This window comes from Cavia porcellus, unplaced genomic scaffold (assembly GCF_034190915.1).
Source record: "Cavia porcellus strain 051 isolate PalLab524CR breed Dunkin Hartley unplaced genomic scaffold, mCavPor4.1 scaffold_3, whole genome shotgun sequence".
NCBI lineage: Eukaryota > Metazoa > Chordata > Mammalia > Rodentia > Caviidae > Cavia > Cavia porcellus.
The window spans coordinates 95,058,752-95,078,279 of NW_026947486.1; the positions used below are offsets into that span (position 1 = coordinate 95,058,752).

Here is a 19,528-nt window from a genome sequence, read left to right on the forward strand (position 1 = left end):
GGAACCCAGGGCCTGTGCATTCTAGGAAGTAGCTCTACCACTGAGCTCTATATATCCCTAGCCCTAAATCATCTCAACTACTGAGGTGAAATGTCTAGAGTGAGGAAAGTAGAAGAATGGGCTCCAGAATGGTTCTCAGTTGGGCAGTGAACCCTAAGTAATTCTTCACTCTTCACCAACTTGGGAGCAAGAAGAATGTTCTGAGTGTTCAGCACCCAAATGGCGGCCATCTTGTCAGACTTACTAACCAGCTTCATCTGAAACTTTTTCTGAAGCATCTGCAAGTGTGAGAATATCTGGACCTCAAGGACTTCATCTTTTCAGAGAACAAGTAAGAGATGAGTTCTCTCTTTCCCCACCAACCTCACTAAGGGAACAGAGATGAGAACAGAATTCAGTCAGGGGACAGGTCTTTATCTTAGCCATTAGAACCGGTTATAAGCCACTATCTTTGCTGTCTCTGGGCTCAGAAAATTTCTTTGTGGACTGTCTTACGTTTCTTGGACCCCATAAATGTGTTTTCACTCCAGGAGGGACTTGGCCTCTCTTGGCTTAGCAGGGTGGCCTCCAGCACTTCTCCATTTGCTCTCCTTGCTCAAGGCAATGGGATCCAGACTTCTGTTACCTCTAGAAACCCCAGTGAGCTCATATGCTGTTTGGAGATATCAGATTGAATTACCCTGTTTTATGTGCTGTGTCACTGTTGCAAGGAGCCATTATCTCATGGGTCAAGGACTAGAGGACGTGGCTTGCCTTATCCTCTGCCAGGAACAGGAGACAAGTGACTGCAGCTTTCCTCAGTTCTCCGAAAGGCTTCCTCAGCCAAAGTCTAACACCACAGCTCCCAGGACCTGGACTTCCTGGCAGCACCTGGCTCCCTCCTGCCTCCCCAGTAGCCAGCTTCTACCTGGACAAAACCTATGTGAGGCCAGCATGGAGCCTTTTCCCAGAGCTCCTGGAATAACTCAGAGAAGCCAGAGAGGGCCAATTCAGGACTAGGGCCTGCTCCACCTTTCTGACCAATGTACCCTAAACAGGAAGTCCTCACAGGAATGAAACAATGAGGCCATAGGACATTTGAAATTACTTCCTCAAGACGGTAGGAGTACTTCATGTATGTCAAAAAGTTCTGTACCTTAGCCCTCTTATGCCCATCTTGACAAAAGAAAGAAAAGGAAGGAAGGAAGGAAGAAAGAAAGAGCCATCAAGACCAAAAAGGGAAAAAAAAGGAGCCAGAAAACATGGCAACCTTGTTTTTGCTCACTGGTTAAAGGCTGATCACACTGTTACCATTTTGCTTTTGGTTTCCATGTGAAACTAAACCAAGACTGAAAACCACCACTATTATAAGGCATATTTTCTTTTTTTAAAGAATTTAGTTTCAGGCAGGCACAGTGGTGTACACCTCTGGTCCCAGTTACTCAGGAGGCTAAAGCAAAGGATGGCTTGGGCCCAACCCGGGCAACACAGAGTGACCATGTTTCCATTAAAAAAAAACCAAAACTATAAAGAGGTTACTCAACAGTTGTATCTTGTGATTTCATTTACCATTGGCACACAGCCCATTTCTATATCAATAAATTGACTTGAACTGCTTCCTGCAACTTCTTTGGGTGTGTAGGTGTTCATGTCAACTTTTATGTTTTAGATAAACCTTAAAACCATTTGCTCATTAGGAACTAAAATTCTGTGCTTGGCAAGGCTTCACAAATAACCAGCCACTAAGTAAAACATGATCAGAAAACCTGTAAAAGTCACTGATAACCTTTTGGATTATGCCCTTGTAATCCTTTCAACAAACAGAATTCTGTATTTATATTCATACACAACAATAAACTTATATTAAATATGAATATTTGTACATTATGATTTGCATAAGAAATTTACATTCCTGCTTCCTAGGAAATGCAACAAAATTATACAAAATTTCAAGCCCTTGTTGTTCGTAAATAAATCATTATGAAAAATGACATTTAGTTTTCCATTTATTATGTTTTATATATAATATATAAAATATACAAATGCTACGTATCATGCACATATACATGCACATTGGTTCCCCTTAATTATAATTTGACTTATAGTAGGTGTGGCTTTACAGAAAGTCTTCTGCACTACCTATATAAATTTTATGTTTCCATTATCAATACATATTTTCCCTAGTTGGAAATCTCTTTATATGTCATTTTAGAAAGTAATTTTAGTTACAAGTAATTACAAAAATAACTTACTTTGTTAGCAACTTGACCTCATTTTGAGAAATAAAAAGTAAAAAAATAAATGGAACCTCAAACAAGAAATAACTTTTAAACTATCTGTCATAAATCCTCATGTTTATATACCTAAAATCCCAGTTAACTACTACCTGAAATGTTCATACATACTTTCCTCATTCATTACAGCTTGAAGTCTTTGGAAATATCATTAACTAATTATTCTTTGGAATATGCAATATTTTGATGTTGCCTCTTATCTTTTAGATCTCTTATATTTAAGCATACTTGTTTACAAAATAGCAAGACGTACTAGACATGTATAAAGAAAGGTAGGAGCTGGGCATGGGTGGCACATGCCTGCAATTCCAGCTGAGGCAGGAGGATTGCTGCAAATGCAAGGCTAACCTGGGCTACACAGTGAGTTCAAGGCCAGCACGAACTGCATGGGACCCTGTTTCAAAAAGCCTAAATAAATAAAAGCAGAGAGGTCAGAAGTAATATATACTGTCATAGTCAAAAACTTCTAAAATGTGGGATTCTCAAATTTTCCTGTTTTCAAGAGAGGAAAAGAAAGTGCTTTAAAGGATATAACTGCATGTATATTTAAGTGTGTAAGACAGATAACCATATTACTAAGTTTTTGTTGGATCATTGAACAGAACTATTTGCAGTCTCACTGTTTGAATGTCCACTTTGTATGCTTTAATTTTGTAACTTGAACAACTATTTTTAAGATGACAATATGTAATCTATTAACTAGTGATTTCTTACTGTTTATTTTTTTTGAAATTCTGTATTGCTTGTACCCTTTTTCTGTTTCGTTTTTTTCCTCTTTAAATAAATTTTTAAAAATTTCCTGTTTTCTGTGATCAGTTAGAGGTATGAATATATTAAAATTAAAATGGTCACCAAATCAAATGTCCTCAACAGCTACTTCTGCACATATTTGTTCTGGATTGGTTCTCAAATTCTAAGTATGTTTTTAGGTTTCGAGGAAGCTCTTAGAATACACAGCTTATCACAAGCAAATGGATATACTACAGCCCAGATCCCACTTTCCTGAGGGAACTGCTACAAGTAGCTTGACGAGTACATTGGTTTAAGTATACAAAAGTGATATACAAATATTCATTAGCGATGATGTTACTTATTTAGATTTAATTACATCTCATCAATATACTTTCCATATTCTTTAGTGCAGTACTAAATATAAACATGTATGCACGTACACATACAAAGTAAATGTCTGCATTTCTTTTCTTTAAATCCATCCTGATTATACTCTATGTGGAGTTTGGTGCCATGAATTCTTGACTCAACTTTGGACAATAGACAATTTTTACTTGCATTAGCTAGTCACAGGAAACATTATCATTTTTTAAGTTAATCTCACAGCATTCCTTTGTGGTTGATCAAACCCTAAACTAAAATCCACCTTAAAAAGAATCACTTAGTGGAGCAAATATATAGCAGTTAGGAAATGGTAGGTGTGCCAGGAGAGGTGGTACACACCTATACTCCCAGCACTCAGGAGGCTGAGGCAGGAGGATCGCTATGAGGTCAGCCTGAACTACAGTGAGATCTTGTCTCAAAAGAAAAAAAAAAATAAAAAGGTATACATTAAGTCAAGACACTCAGTGGATGGGCCTAGGGATGTAGTTTAGAAGTGGAGCACTTGCCTAGCATATGTGAAGCCCTGGGTTCCATCCTCAGCACTGCCAAAAATATAAAAGGAAAAAAGAGGTTCAGCAGAGTATTCCTTCTGTGTATGACCTATTGTACTTTGCTCTATTTATCAGACAATTGTACACCTACTGGTACACATTACAGGTTGTCAGGATTTACTAGTATAAATTTTGAGTTATATGATACATGCGGACTATCTTTTCAGCTTGAGTTGTTTCCTTCTATTACAGTTTTTTTCAGGTCTTATATCACAAACATCATCACATGTCATTAAATATGTTTCAGAAAGATGAATGTTCTGTTAAGCAGAATTTGTAAACAGAATTGTTAGCACAAAAATTAAAAGCAAGGCCTTTAAACTTTGCATATAGAGAGAATTTGCAAATTTTAAGGGAAAATACATCGTGTAATATGTTAGCTTTTCAGTTATATATTGTGATAGTGTTGCTTTTACAATTTTGCAAAAATTTCATTTGATCCCCGGTACCACACAAAAAAAATCAAAAGTAACATTTTCTCATTTTCAAGCAGCTTTACGAGTACATTGGTTTAAACTAGAATAAGTTAAAAATTTAAGGCAAGCCATTGGATGTGTCACTCCAGATAGTCACAGTTAATTGCTTGATTTCAAGGTTTCTGTGTTCTTCCTTTGTACCTATTCAATTTTCTGAATCCATATTTACATGTTCAACTTGAATTAATCCTGTATATAAAAAGCAGAATGACTTTGTTATTTTTTCTTGTATTTACAACTAGAACATCTGATTCCATCTCTTTGTTTTTCCATCTCTGAGGTGAAAGTGTAGACACCTCCCCTGATGAAGACATGGAGAATAGATTTCAATCTTCCCAAAGCTTTAAGAAGACTACCTGCTATGGCTGAGCCTGGAAAAGGGCTCTTTGCCCTTTCTCACCACCAGTCTTGCAAAAGAACCCTCTGATCTTCTTTCCTGTGGAGTGTGGTTTTGAGATCACTAAGAAGCAGGTAGAGAGGACTCATCTTCCTTAGGGGAAATCCAGGACATGAAAACCCCTTTTCTTTCCCCTATGGAAGCTGAGATAAGAGTTGGTCCCACTAAATGAGCATGTGCGTTCACACTGGGCTCTAGGAAAAGGCTGCCCAGCCAATTAGCTGTTATTTCAGAAAACACCTCCATGCTTTCTCCATCCTTGGCCTCTTTTTACTGTGTGGCTCTCTATTCGTACTGACGTTCTAGAATTCACTGGCTTGGCATACTGGGACACCCTCATTCTCATCAGGCCCTCCTTGCTCTAAGCAATGAGGTACTAGACTTCTGCATTAATTTGACACCTTCACAAAGCATATTGGCTACTTTAGAGGCCACTTGGAATAAGATTTCCTTCCTCCATCCTGACCCTCTACCACTGCTGACACCTCGTGCCAGCTTACTGTCACACTGTCCAAAAGGCAGGTATAGGAGTCACATGCTCAGATCCCCCCCAAACAGGATGTGAGTGGCCTGTCCTACCTCTGTCTTCACTGGGTACACATCTGAGCCCTCCTACTTCGTGTACTTGGCTGCCCGGCAGCTGTTCATTCAGGCTGGCCTGCTCCCACCCTCCCGTCAGCTTCCTCCCTAGGATCCTGCCTTTGCCCAGACCTCCTGACCTAAGTGAAGAAAACCTGCTTAGTGTCACAGCCCACTCATCCTCACCAAAGACCCAACCTGTTTCAACCAGTAGCCCTCGCAGAATTCTCATTTGTGACTTGGGGTTTTGTCAGCCTACTGCCTCTTGATGGCAGTATTGCTCTGGAAAAGTGGCTTAGTCCTTGCTTCCCAGACCCTTCTGTTCCCGCCCATTCAATCTGAAAAAAAGCATCCTTGAGACAAAGAAGCCAGGAAACAAATCAGCCTATTTGCACTATTTGGGGGAAATCTATTTGCTGGAATCACTTTTTGCTTCTGGTTTCCCTCTAAAATCAAACTGGGGCTTATACTACCCAGTTAGGCCTTGTTAGTTATGGATTTCATGAATTCCATTTCTACTCTACCCATGCTTTGCAGATCTGCTCTTCTTTCACCCTTGATACCCAGCATTTTCCCACTCTTTTTGCTTCAGTAAGGATTTCTCAGCAATTAGGGCTGAGAAAGTGACCAAAACAAGGAAATAAGGGCCTGGGAAAGTGCAAATCTAAGCACCAGGTCAGGTGACTTGTCCCCCTTCCAGATTCCCTGGGAGTCCTCCATTTTCTGACCTGGACCTTTGTCCTTAGTCTTGGCCACAACCACAAGAGGAAATCCAATCAGCTCTCACATCCAAATTCCACACTATGTTCCTTTTGGGAGTGACAAAAATACTCAAAGTTGTATGAATTTTAGTGAAAAGAGGCATGAGTTCGCCTCATAGTTTTATCATTTAACACTGGCACGAAAGCATGTTCCTTTCCTTTATGGCTTCCCATGGTTTTGTTGCATTTGTGGGTAACACTCATTCATTAAGTTTTTGGAGACAGTCTTACAGTGTTGTCTTAGTGCTTACAAAGAGCTCAGATAATTACCATATGTTGATGATAAGTAAAAGCACTGTCATTAAATCTGGCATTGAGCAATAATAACCTTTGGCATATTTACTCTCTCTCTCTCTCTCTCTCTCTCTCTCTCTCTCTCTCTTGCTCTCTCTCTCTCTCTCTCTCTATATATATATATATATATATACACACACACACACACACACATATATAGTTACAGTGAGGCACCACAATAAACTCACAATTAAATTGGATTTATATACGCAACACATTTTTAAGTCCAGTATTTTTCATTTCTGATACCTGAGTAGATTGCAATTATCCTGAAACATTTGCAAAACCTGGATTTTGAACAATAAAACATGCCCAAAGAGCTTCTTGGTAGACCCATTCATTAAATATTGGATTCTTAATGTTTTTCAGTGTATATGCAGGACACAAAATACCTATAATCCTACTATTAAATAAACTTAATATTGAGGCCTGCCTTATCCAAACATTGCTGTGGTGACATATACAGTACATGTGTCTCCTAATAATGAAACAGGCACTGCAAACTTACACTAGGTCTTTTTAAAAACCATGCTTTTAGAATTTAAACTAAATTTTTATTTAAAAACATGTTTTAAACTATGGAGCAAATGGAAGTAAAAAAATAAAGATGAAATTGTTCTCTTCAAAATTGTTAAGAGTAGATTTCAAGGGTTCTTTCCATATATGCAAAATATATTAACCTCATTATCAGGGGATAGATATGTTAATTAGCCTGACTGTGCTGATCACAATGTAAGCAAGTATCAAAACATGTTGTTTCACACCCTAAATATATCCAAGTTTCATTTGTCAATTTTAGTTTAATATTGCTGGAAATATATATTGGTCTAAAAATTAAATAATCACCCTACCTGCTCAAATATCTGTTCAAGATTATCAAAGAGCAAACTTTAGCAAATGCTTTGGTCGTAAAGGTAGCTTAAAAATTTGGTACTTCTCAAATTCAGTCACTTAGATGTACATCCCATGAAAACTTTGAGACGGCTGTACTCACCCCACCTGCATATGGCTCTAATCTTTCATTAATTTCTCTTTACATAAATACAAATAGAGACACATATGCACTGAGAATTGCAACTTGAACGGCATACTCACACTAGGTATAACATTGAATAGTATTGTAAAATATTGTAACTTCAAAGTTTTCACATAAATCATCGGATATAGCCATTTATATACGTTTTCCTCTCTTTAAACATAATTGCGCTGCTACTGAGAATAGTTTTGTACAGTCTTCAGCACTAACATGCAATTTGCACTCTTGCATCCTAGCATATAGATATATATCAATGCTTGAAAATTTTTTGTATTTTACTCTAGAAAAACTCTCTATTTTTAGGAAATTATAACAGTTTACCTCCTGGTGAGAAAGCATTGAAATTTTGCGAATAAAATAGAAAATAAGAGGCACCTCAATCACAGTGAGAAATGACCCAAATAGTCTTGCCTCACATCTTCTTTTGCACAAGTGATATGTACTTTAAAGCAATAATATACCCTTGTACTTAAAGTCTTACACCAAGTTTTCCTCACCTGTAGCTGTAATGCTTTTTAAATATTATTTTTTGGGATACAGAAATGTTTTTAAAATTTTGCCTGTTTTTGCATTTCTAGAAACAATACACTTCTTTACAATGTACCTGCTACAACAGCCATGTATGAAGTGAAGCAAGGTCACAGGTAATGCCGTCTCCAGCAGACAAAGACTTTTTATGTTGGTGCATCTTCAGTCCTCTTCACTCGTTTTTGGTCTCCTCTGTTTGTGCGTGGTCTGCTCTCTTAGCAGAAATGCTAGCCCTTCTTGGCTTGGATGGCTTTGACTTCTCTTCAGAGCTGGCCCAACTCCAAGCAATCTGAGTGCACCTGGGACTTCCAGCAAGCATATGGCTGGAAGCCATGAGGTATTGTCCTGCCCTTTGCCCTCTGGCTCTAAAAGGGCCGGGGACCCAGAGCTTGTGGATCCCACGTGTCAACCTTCCTCTGGCTATGAGAAACTGTACTTTGTATGCTAGTGGCTTCCTCTAGTCCCGCCCTCTCTCAGAGATACTAAGACTCCACCCCCGACTTCCTGTGTCTGGATTTCCCAGCGATTGCAGACTTACTCTTTCTTCTCCACTGGCCAGCTCAGCTAGTAGGATGTTTCCTGAGGCAGACTAAGAAAACTGATATCTAACTGAAGCTGGGTCTGCTCCACGTGCCTACAGAATGCATTATTCCAAAGATCTTTCTTCTCAGGAAGCCTTAGGGCTTTTTTCCAGAAATGTCCTCATGGTGGCAGTGTCGGCCCACGAGTTGTGTAGAACACTGTCCTGAGTCCTCTTTTCCCGCCCTGGCTAAGGTGGAAAAAAAAATAGTGACCCACAGACAAAGGCACCAAGAAATATGGCTTCCTTGCTGCTAGGCGAGTTTGAAGAAACCTGTTCCCACTGTTGTGCTTTTGCTTTCGGTTTCCATCTAAAATCAAATTGAGGCCTAAACCTACTCTCATCAGGAGTTTTTTCAGTTGGAGAATTCAGTTTCCACCTACCCAGTCTTCTCAATTCTACGTTTTCTTCAGTCAGCACTGCATCTCTAACATTTTCTATTGGGACTAAATTGTCTCCAAGTATCCCTAGGCAAGCCTCAGGGGTCCAGGCCTAGTGCAAAAAGAAAGTAGTTACACCTAAAGGTTGGAAGACCACAAATCTTGGCACTAACATGTATATATATATATATTTTTTTTTTTTTTAAAGGAAAAAGAGAACAGTATTTCATAACAGAATGATAGAATAACAGTAGTTAATACATTGTGTGTTGCTATCTTTAAAGCAGTGACTCAGAGTACAAATTTTGGGCATAAAAAAATTCTCCAATCGACGTTAGCATAAACCTTCCTTTTCAATGCACTGAGACACTAGTCATATCATTAACTTGAATTTTTTTCCTTTTCCCTTCCTTTCTTTCCTTTTTCCCCACCTTAGTTCTTTTTTTTTTCTTTTGAACAATTTCGTTCCATTTCACAGTAACTGTTGTACATTTTAGATCTTCTTTACTCTTTCAGTTTTCTCATACTAGGGTGAGGATTTTTACACATGTGAGTCTGATTAATTTCACTTATGAATAAGAAAACTGAAATCTAACTTACCTATAAAAATAGGTAAGTTGCATCTACTTACCTATAAAAATAGATTTAGAAAAACATTAGACAAATTCCAATAACTATTCATGATTTTAAAAAACCCGCAGAAAATTGAAATAGAGGTTCTTTATTCAATCTGATAAAAACGATCTATGATAAATCAACAGCCAGCATCATACTAATGGTCAAAAACTGAAAGCTTTCACTCTAAAATCAGGAACAAGACAAGGATGTCCACTATTACAGCTCCTTTTTTTTTCTTTTTCCTTTTTATTGGTACCAGGGATCAAACTCACGACTGCCTGCTTTCAAGGCAGGCACTTATGCCGCTGAGCTAAACCCCCAGTCCCCTACAGCTCCTTTTTAATATAGCTCTGGAAACATGTACCTTTTGATCTGACTTGCTTCCCAGGTTCATTTGGAGTCGACTCAATTTTCTGACCTCAGCATTAGGCCAGAATGTCGAGGGAAAAGTTGCTATTTGTCTGGAACTCTAAAGTAGGTGTCTAGGTAGTTCATAGGACTACAGTGCCGTGTGGAATGATACACATACTCAAATATGGATAAGTCCTAGGTAAAGAAAACTGATTTAGTGTCACAGTTTCATGATCTAAGATTGGAAAACAGGAACAGGAACCTTGCCATGTTACTAATGTTGGAATTAAGTGGCTTTCTATGACTTTATTGTGTATGTGCATGTGTCATAAGGGTCAGTCTTACATCATTTTTCATAACTAAGACATGCTATTTACAAAGAGTTCCAAAAATCAAACTGAAGCAAGGAAATAACGAGAGACCTGGGAAGAATGAACCACAGGCACTCTGTGCTGGCATGCTTGGGCTTAGGCCTGTTTTCTAAAGTTTGGGTGGCATTTTACTAACCTAACAAGAGGCTCCCAACAGTAAAATTCTGTTTGTTTAATTATTTATTTATAAGAACTTTCATAAAATTTCTGAACGTATATTCATATACATATGAATACATATTAATGTGTATGTTTGTTTCTCTTAAAACATAATTGCATGGATACTTAAGGTAATTTTGTACAAAACCTTCATCATCATTATACAATTTCCATGTTCCCACACATATGAATTTGAAAAAATTGAAATGTCTTTATTTTACACAAAAGTCTCTTATCATTGAAGAGATTTAAAATAATACTTGCTGAAGGCAAACTCTTCAATTTTTGAGAAATCATAAAACCATAAATTAATGGTAGTTCAATCTCCAATGCCAACAATAATAACTTTAAAAATGCTTTTATCTATTAGTTATATAGATATAAAATATATTGTTAAAATAATTTTCAAATTCTTTTGTACATTAAGTGTTCAAATGCATTTTCTTTTTTTATTTAAAGAGAGGAAAAAAAAGAAAGGACATAAAAAAACAATGCAGTAAAAGGGGACAAATAATACAGTATTTCTAGAAAAAAAATATATACAGTACGAAATCACCAGTTAACAGGCTACACATTATCTTCCCAGAAACAGTTGTCCATATCACTAAATTAAAGCATATAAAGTGAACATTCATGCAGTGGAATTGGAGACAGTTCCGTTCAATGATCCAACAAAAGCTCAGTCACATGGTTTTCCATCCTACACTCTCGAACATACCTGTGGTTATATCCATTAGTCCACCTTACTTTCCTCTCTTTTTTACAGTAACAATTAGACTTTTAGGGTTTTATTACTCTCACGGTTCTTAGTACTTTTTTGAAGAGAATAAAAACAAACGTGACTAAGTAAAACAGAGTCGGTTAGAACAGAAGGGTGGGCATAGCACGTGATGCAAAAATAGAATACCAGGTGATCAAAAGTGGTTATCATTGTGCAATGCATTTTCTATACTCGCTGTAGATAGAATACTTTTTAATTTCATAATATATTTGAAACACTAGTTTTAAAAGAGCTCTTATGTTTGGAGTTTCTCAAAATCAGATATTCTTATTAACAATATTCACAGATATAACACCCATAGATAAAGTAATACAGTGAAATCACAAGCAATGCAGCTCAATTAGACAAGGACTTCTAATACACAGTTGGATTTTTTCCCTCTTGTTGGATATGCTCAGGAATATAGATTCTTTAGGCTTCTCTCAAGTGGACAACACGGTAAGTTTTTGCCAGAAATTACATTTGCACATATTTGTTCTGGATTTGTTATTGAATCAAAAATATAATCTTTGCATTATGAAAAATATTGCAGGATGTACAAATCTATGGCAATAACATGGAAACACTTTATTGCAAAGGAATTTATCCCATGGGAACCACTATTGGCACTTAATGGGTACATGTGTTCAAAGAGTGTAAACAAGATGTACAACTATTCATGAGAACTGGCCCTTTAAAACTAAATAAATATAGCTTCAACTAAATAAATATAACTTCAAATCGATAAACTCCCTTATTTGCATATAAAGTGCTTGAAGCACACAGACATTCAGCCATAGATAGACACATCATTATTTATTTTCTTCATTTACATCCTGGTTAATATGTAGGTGAAGTTTTCTGCCATTGATTTTGCTCAGCTTTGATGATGGATACTTTCCAATAGCATAGCTGCTCATGATAGCAGTTTATTTTTATTAATAAATTTATTTTTAGGGTACAGTCTCCTTTTGTATTTTAGGCTAGTCTTGAACTCAGTTTGTAGCCCAGGTTGGCCTCAAATTCACTGAGATCCTCTTGCCTCAGCTTCCTGAGTGTTGGAATTGCAGGCATGTGGCATCAGATCTGGCTAGCAGTTTATTTCTAAGTCTCATAAAACATCTTCGTTCATCACTTCTTAAGGATAACACATACATAGGGAAAAGAAATGATAAACCAAATAATTGAAATGTATGACAGAGAAGATAGTTTCCATTATGTTAAGCTAATTGATATTCTAACCTATTTTATTATGCCTTTCCTCTATGGCATGACATTTATGTGTGTGCACACATGGGTATGTTTCTGTGCTTGTGAACAGAGGTTTTGGGCATGAATTCCAAGTAACAATCCACATATGAGATTTTCTTATTTGAAATTTTCAGTTTTTCATCAATCTTATATAGAAAAGCATGTGGTGGATTGACAACCAATGGTCAACTTGTGACATCCAGCTGAACTGAATTAGCATGGTTCTGGGTGTGGATGGCCCACCTGAGAATTATTGCCAACAACATAAAAAGGAGAACTGGAGAGGAAGAAGTGGCATTGTTGGGTTTACTGTTGCTCTTGGAGGTTCTCCTGGAGGAGCTTGTAGAGCTTCTTTCCTGATATGAACTTGGCTATCCTCACTGTAAGAGGAGCTCAGGACCTTGTCACTGAGAATGACTGTGATTCACTTTGGGGGAGCTCTGGTCCTTACTCTGAGCATTGCTTTCCGGCTCTGGAGCAGAAGATGGTGTGCTATTCAGTCTCCAGGAGAAGCTTGTCACATTGGCTTCCTAATATGCGCTCGGCTGTTCTCATCATTGGAGGACCTTGGGACCTCTTTGTCACTGAGGATAGCTGTGGCATTTTTGGGACAGCTCTGGTCCTTGCTTTGCGCATCACTTCTTGGTTCCAGTGCAGATCCCTCAGTCTGATGACACACACTTTCTAGTTTCCACCTCTGAACTTTGAACTCTCCAGCACAGCTTCATGAGACAAACTTGCAGGAGACACTGTCATAGGCTCAAGATCTTCAGCTGAACTTATTCAGGACATTGCTATGGGATCCAAGCCCTCAGCTGGATTCTTTGGGTCTTTAGTATGTGGACAGATTTCCTGCACATTTTTGTATTTGACTCTTTAGGTGACTACTATAAACTAATACTATACATTATGAGTCCTATATTAAATTGTTTTCCTCACAAACCCTGACTACAACAGGCCACTTTAAATATAGTTTAGGAAAAAAAGAATTTTGTGTAATATAGTATTACCTCTGTTGACATACATATTTGTTTGTGAACAGTTTGGTTAACACGTAGAGGCATTTTGCAAAATTTTGTTTTTGTTTGTGATTTCTGAATTCTGTGATGAACATGAACGTGGCCATCTTCTCCAGAATCACAAAATGAATTAAGATCATGAACCCCGAAGTACCATTATAATTATTTGCAAAAAGTTTCTTTGCCCAATACTTATTTAAAGTAGGGCATTTAATAATTCTAGTGTGTATAAAAATGATCCATTTTAATAGAAACTTAGAAGCTGAAGATAAATGATGTTTTATAACTTGCAGTTTTATTAAATGTTCATTGAACCATTTTTCATCAGTTTCTATATTTTTCAAAAGCAATCCTTGCTGGTCTTCAACATTTCAATCCTTAAGATGAGCATAGTTGAAATATGAAGGCTCTACCTTGTATTCTTGAGAGGAAAACTATCCTAATATTTGTTTAGAAGCCTTTTATATATTTGACTTTCTTCATATTCACACCTTATAATCCATGTGTATTTATGGTTTTATAGAATCCTCAAGCAGAGAAGAAGAGTCTTTCACAGGAGTCACTTTCATGACTTTAATTTGAGCAATGATATCCTAGGGACACAAAAAGTACAGGCAACCAAAAAATAAGTGATTAATTGGAATTCATCAAAATATTTTTTTTTCTTCGAAGTACTGGATATTGAACTCAGGCCCTTCCCACAGAGCTACCTGTGTAGCTGTTTTAAATTTAATTTTCTTTTTTTTTAAATTCCAAGCTAAGGGGCTGAGGATTTAATTCAGCGGCATAAGCGCCTGCCTTGCAAGCAGGCAGTCGTGAGTTCAATCCCCGGTACCGATAAAAAGGAAAAAGACAAAAAAAAAAAAAAAAAAAAAATTCCAAGCTAAGCTTGAACTTGTGATTCTCTACTCTGTAGTCTCAGCATCTCAAGAAAATAAAATTTTTGTGTTGCAAATGATACCATCAAGAAAGAAAAATGGCTATCTACAGAATGGCAGAAAATACAAAATATGTATCTAATTAGGGATTGTATCTAGAATATAAACAATACTTACAACTCAATATTGGAAAAAAGCACAGTTAAAAGTAGGCAAATGTTTTGAATAGAAATTTGTCCAAAGAAGACATCAATTTAGTCAATAAGCACATGAAAACATGTTCAAAATCATTAGCCCTTATGGAAATACAAATAAAAACTATGAGTAGCTACTTCATGCCCATTAAGTTGTCTATATTTTTATCTTTTGTTCTGTTTTTAAAATCTTATTAGCACTTTTTTGCAATTTACAAAGTTTACAGTCATCTTGGGAATGGTTACATGTACATATTACAGTTTGTTTTTTTGCTCCCCTTTCCCTTCCCTCTTTCTTGAGCTGGTTCCACTCATTTTCTCCAGGTTTTCCTCAGTAGACACTCCATACAAAAAGCACTAGGTGGATAATGCCAGTGTCGACCAACAGCTTGAGCAATAGCTGGGCCTACTTGCATCATGGTTACTGTAGCCTCTCAGAAATTGAATGGTTTAACTACATAATACACTTCCCTAGGTGGCTATGAATGAGCAGATATTCCAAAGACTTGCTTCTCAAATGAAAGATTTAGTTTTGTACCCTTAACTTTGCAGTGGGTTGGTTTTGGGGACCTGACCAAGATCCCCAGTCTCCCTAATGAGTGCAGAGTGAAGGCTTAAATAAATGAGAGAAGCAGTATGATTTTATGGCTCCAGGAGGATCAAAAATCCCTAGTAGAGTTCAAGACTCTGGGGGATGGGACAACGAGCTTTGCTGGGCAGCCCATATTTATTAGGTTTTCAAACAGAGAGGGGATATTGAGGAAAGTGTGGGAAATGAGCAGGACCTTGGGAGTTACTTCAAAGACTTCTCCAAGTAGTAAATTATGCCAATTTAGGAGAACTGTTTTATCTCCATGATGACATTTATTGTGGGAATGAGACAGCCGGAGTGAGATGTCTGCAGATGCAGTCTCTATCCACTTAATTGGAGTTCGATCCAGATGTCCTCAGCTGTGTCTTTACCTTGCCCTTTGAGGCATCTCTGGCATCATAGGCCATTCTACAGGTCTCAGCCAGGTCCTGTGATTCATACAGGTCCACTTACTATGAATTCTCTGCCCATCTTTGGACAAGGGGCCTAGGCCTAGGTTAGACTCATAGATAAACTTCGAAAGTCAATTAGTTAATTTCAAATCCTGCTCAGAGCTGCTTCATAGTGGTCTCCATAAGGTTGAGTTTTGCCAATTCCTCAGATGCCCTCAAAATATCTTTCTTCTTTCAAATGGTACAAATTGCTTGACTTCTTTGTAGTGCTACTTGTGATAGTTGATTAATATTGTCAGTGTGAATAAATAACACCCAATTAGACTTGCTCAGCATACTTCTGGGTGTGGAAGACCCACCCTAGGGAGGATTATTGCTAGAATGCTTTAATAGGGAACCAAAGAGGGAATGATTATTTTGGGTTCTTTAGAGGAGTTCCAGTCTTTCACCTTAGACATCATCTTCTGGCTTCCAGTGCAGTTTCTTTAGCATCTTGATATGGTCTGGTATGGGACACTGCATGGAACTCCAGGTCTTCAACAGGATCCTTCAGATCCCCATTATGCAGAAAAATCTTTTGTATTCTTCCACACTCAACTCTATGGGCTGTCATCATAAACAAATCTATAAATTCTTATATATTTGTATATCTTGTATTATATCTGCTTCTCTAGTAAACATTGACTGATACACTAATCTTTTTATCAACCATGGTCTCTTTTGCCTTAGTTTTGCAGGTGCTTTCTTTCTGACAAAATTGCAACTTTTCAAATTATTCAGCTGTTGTTTGCTCTGAATTCTCACTTTAAATTTGGCTAAAAACAGCCGTAAGTACCTATGCTACAACCTGAACATTAGTCTGCCTTGAAATTGCTTCTGCTTGACTGAACAGGGTCTCCTTGAAATTTTTTCCACCCAAATTTATTAGTTTGTTGCATTTCATTTCATGAAGTCTCAGGAAAAGGGTAAAATGTAGACAATTTGTTTTGCCAGCCATAAGACACATGACCTCTAGTCCAACTGCCAATGGAGTCCTTGTGCCTACCTGAAACCTCCAAAGCTTTGTCTTTACTATGTTTATTCCTATAAACATTTAGGTCTTTTGAGCTCAGACCATCTGTTTATAGCATTCACAGGGTTGTCTAGCTAGCATTTTCAAATGTTTCTAAACTCTTCCTATAAACCAGTTCTAAAGTCTTCTGAACACCATGGTCAGGCACAGTCATAGCAATGACCCCACTCTTAGTAACATAATCTGTATTAATCAGATTTTTTGTCATTAGGATAAATACTTCACACCCTCAATTTAAAAGAAGAAAGATATATTTTGGCTCATAGTTTCATTGGCTTTAGTTCATGGCCAACTGGCTCCAAGGCAGAAATTGCCTGATGAAAAGGCATTGCACACCAGGCATGGTTGGACACACCAGTAATCCTGAGTCTGAGGCAGGAGGATTGGTGTGAATTTGAAGCCAGCCTAGGCTACATAGTGAGTTCAAGGCTGGTGTGACATACAAAGGGAGATCCTGTGTCAAAAACAAAACAAACCCAAAACCAAACCAAACCAGAAAGGGCATCAGAAAGTTGTTCATTCCCTCGTGGCCAAGAAACAGAGAGAAAAGGAAGGAGCCAAGGACAAGAATATATACCCTTCTACTACACACCCTCAGTGGTTCGCTTCTTTCAAACAGGCCCCACCTCCAAACAGCATAGGCAGCTAGGAACTCATCAGTGCACTGTTACACTGATGAGTAGCACCCATGATCCAGTCACCTTCCAAAAGACCCAACTCTGAATATGAGATTTCTGACATTTCAGGTATAAACCATACCACACCAGAAACTGGAAATCTAAGACAGCATTTTCAATATGATAAACGCTGTACAAAGTACTATTTGATTGATATACTTAGCATTGAGAAATTAAACACTTCTTAAGATCTAGAGTAAAGCAAATAATTACTCTGTCACCTCTTTTTTTCAACATGGCACCAGATGTTCTAGGAGGCACATAAAATTTTAAAAAGTGAAAATTTAGAAAGGAGGAAGTAAACTGCTTTCATAAATGATAATTAAATGAAATTTAGATGCATGTGTAAGGCTGATTATTTAAAATCCATGTCTTTCTGAGTGTGGTGTTGCATGCCTGTATCCCAGAATTTGGGAAGCTGAGGCAGAAAAATCCTTTGAGGCCTCGCTGGGAATTGATATATATGAAAGGTTTTTGCCTTAGTAGAAATTATGTGGTGGTCTAAGGTGGCGGAAGGCCAAAGCAGGAATGTCTACCACTTCCTACCTCTTCCTCAGCCTTAATTGCAACTCCCCTTCCTGTTTGCATGCACAGAAAATTCCAACCAGCTCCTGGTGCATCATCAATGCCCACCATAAGTGCCACTCATATATATATATATATATCTCCCATGCCAGTGGTCATGGAGTTCTCTCCACATCCTTGGAGTAAAGGCTATTTTTACTTTATATTCTCTCTTTTATTGTGCCAGCTGCCATCTTGCACCCCCTTCACTGTGTTACTGGAGGCAGCTAGGTTGCTGTGAGTCATACGGTGACCTGCCAACAGCCTGCATTTCCTTGTTGCGTGGTGATGAGCAGCTGTTTGATAGTAAATCATCTGGTAATTGCCCATACAAGCTTGCTAAACAGTTGGCCTGTTGGTGGCCATCTACTCCACAGCCTTCTCAGCCTTGATCTCTACTCTGCTTCATAAACAGGCCAGCCACAAATGATTAGCTAATATTCATATTCCTTATTTCCTTTCTGAGCTATCTCAGCTTAGCCATAAATTAGGTTCCTTTTCTGGTATTCTTATTTCAAGAGATCTCTATGAATTGATCTACAAAAAGGTTCACACTAGTCTATGTATTATAGTTCAAATTGGCCAAATATATTTGAGTGCACTCTGATTTTATAAGATGATTGTCGGTCTATATATCTGTTGTCTTTTTGTCCATTTGCCTGCTCTGTAAAGAGCTGTTTCTTTTTATTTGAGCTCAATAATTTTCCTTCTCTTTTACATTTTCAGATCATTTAATCAAGGTTTATTTGGGTTATAGATTTAAAAAACATGGTTTCACCTAGGTTGCCAGCTGGTCAAATGATGCTAAAATTGGTTAAACAAAATTTTGGGGTGAGGAGATATTGGATAGGACTCCAATTGATAAACAAGAAAGTGGCCACCTGGTAACTTTAACCAGCTCTTGTTCATTAATTGGAGGCCCCAATACTCTCCATAGCCTTATGGAAGATGCCTCAACTAAAGTTCATATGACTAAGACAGTTCACTGTTGATGATCTGATGGTATATTATGACAAGTGTTTTCTTTCAGATCCAGATGTCTACCTTTTTCTTGTGTTCTAGCCAGGAGATTCAGGTCAGACTAATATGAGGGCACCAGTCAAACGATAATTTTTATACTTAGAGATGCTTAAATAGTGAGCAATCCAAACAATGTCACAAATTTCTTCAGTGCTCAAATGTTAAAACACACATGGGTAACAGAAAACAATAGTTCCATTTAATGTTCTATGTTAAGCTTACTGTCTCTACTGCACTGTACTGTTACCAATCTTCTGAATGTTCAACAACTAAAAAGAGATAATTACAAATTCCTTTTGGATTCCTTTTGCTGGAATCCACCAGATCTTTTCCTAAAAAAGGTCATATGATGCATATTGGGGCCATAATTAACTATACTCAACTGGTGTTAAATGACACTGCAGCTGACCTCTTTCCTAAATAAAAAGGTAAAAATAATAAAACAGGCCATCCTCCAAAAATCAGATGGCATTAGACATTCTAACAGTATAAGAGGTACTTATACAATTATAAAACCTAAATGTGTGTGTGACAAATGAATGACATGTCAGTTTCTAAAATTCCCTGGACTTTATCCTTATCCTCCTTCTAGGAAGCCATTGATAAAATTATAATCATAAATACCTTGTTGATCCTATT

General features: G+C 37.5%; 1 long non-coding RNA gene across 1 annotated transcript in view; it reads right to left on the minus strand.

Annotated features, from left to right (window-relative positions):
- LOC106025919 (uncharacterized) overlaps nt 1–8,532 on the minus strand; it is an 86,786-nt gene extending 78,254 nt beyond the window's left edge. The window contains exon 1 of the long non-coding RNA XR_001199509.3: nt 8,088–8,532. This is a non-coding gene — a long non-coding RNA (uncharacterized LOC106025919). The remainder of the gene's footprint in view (nt 1–8,087) is intronic.
- Between the last annotated feature and the right edge of the window lie 10,996 nt (nt 8,533–19,528).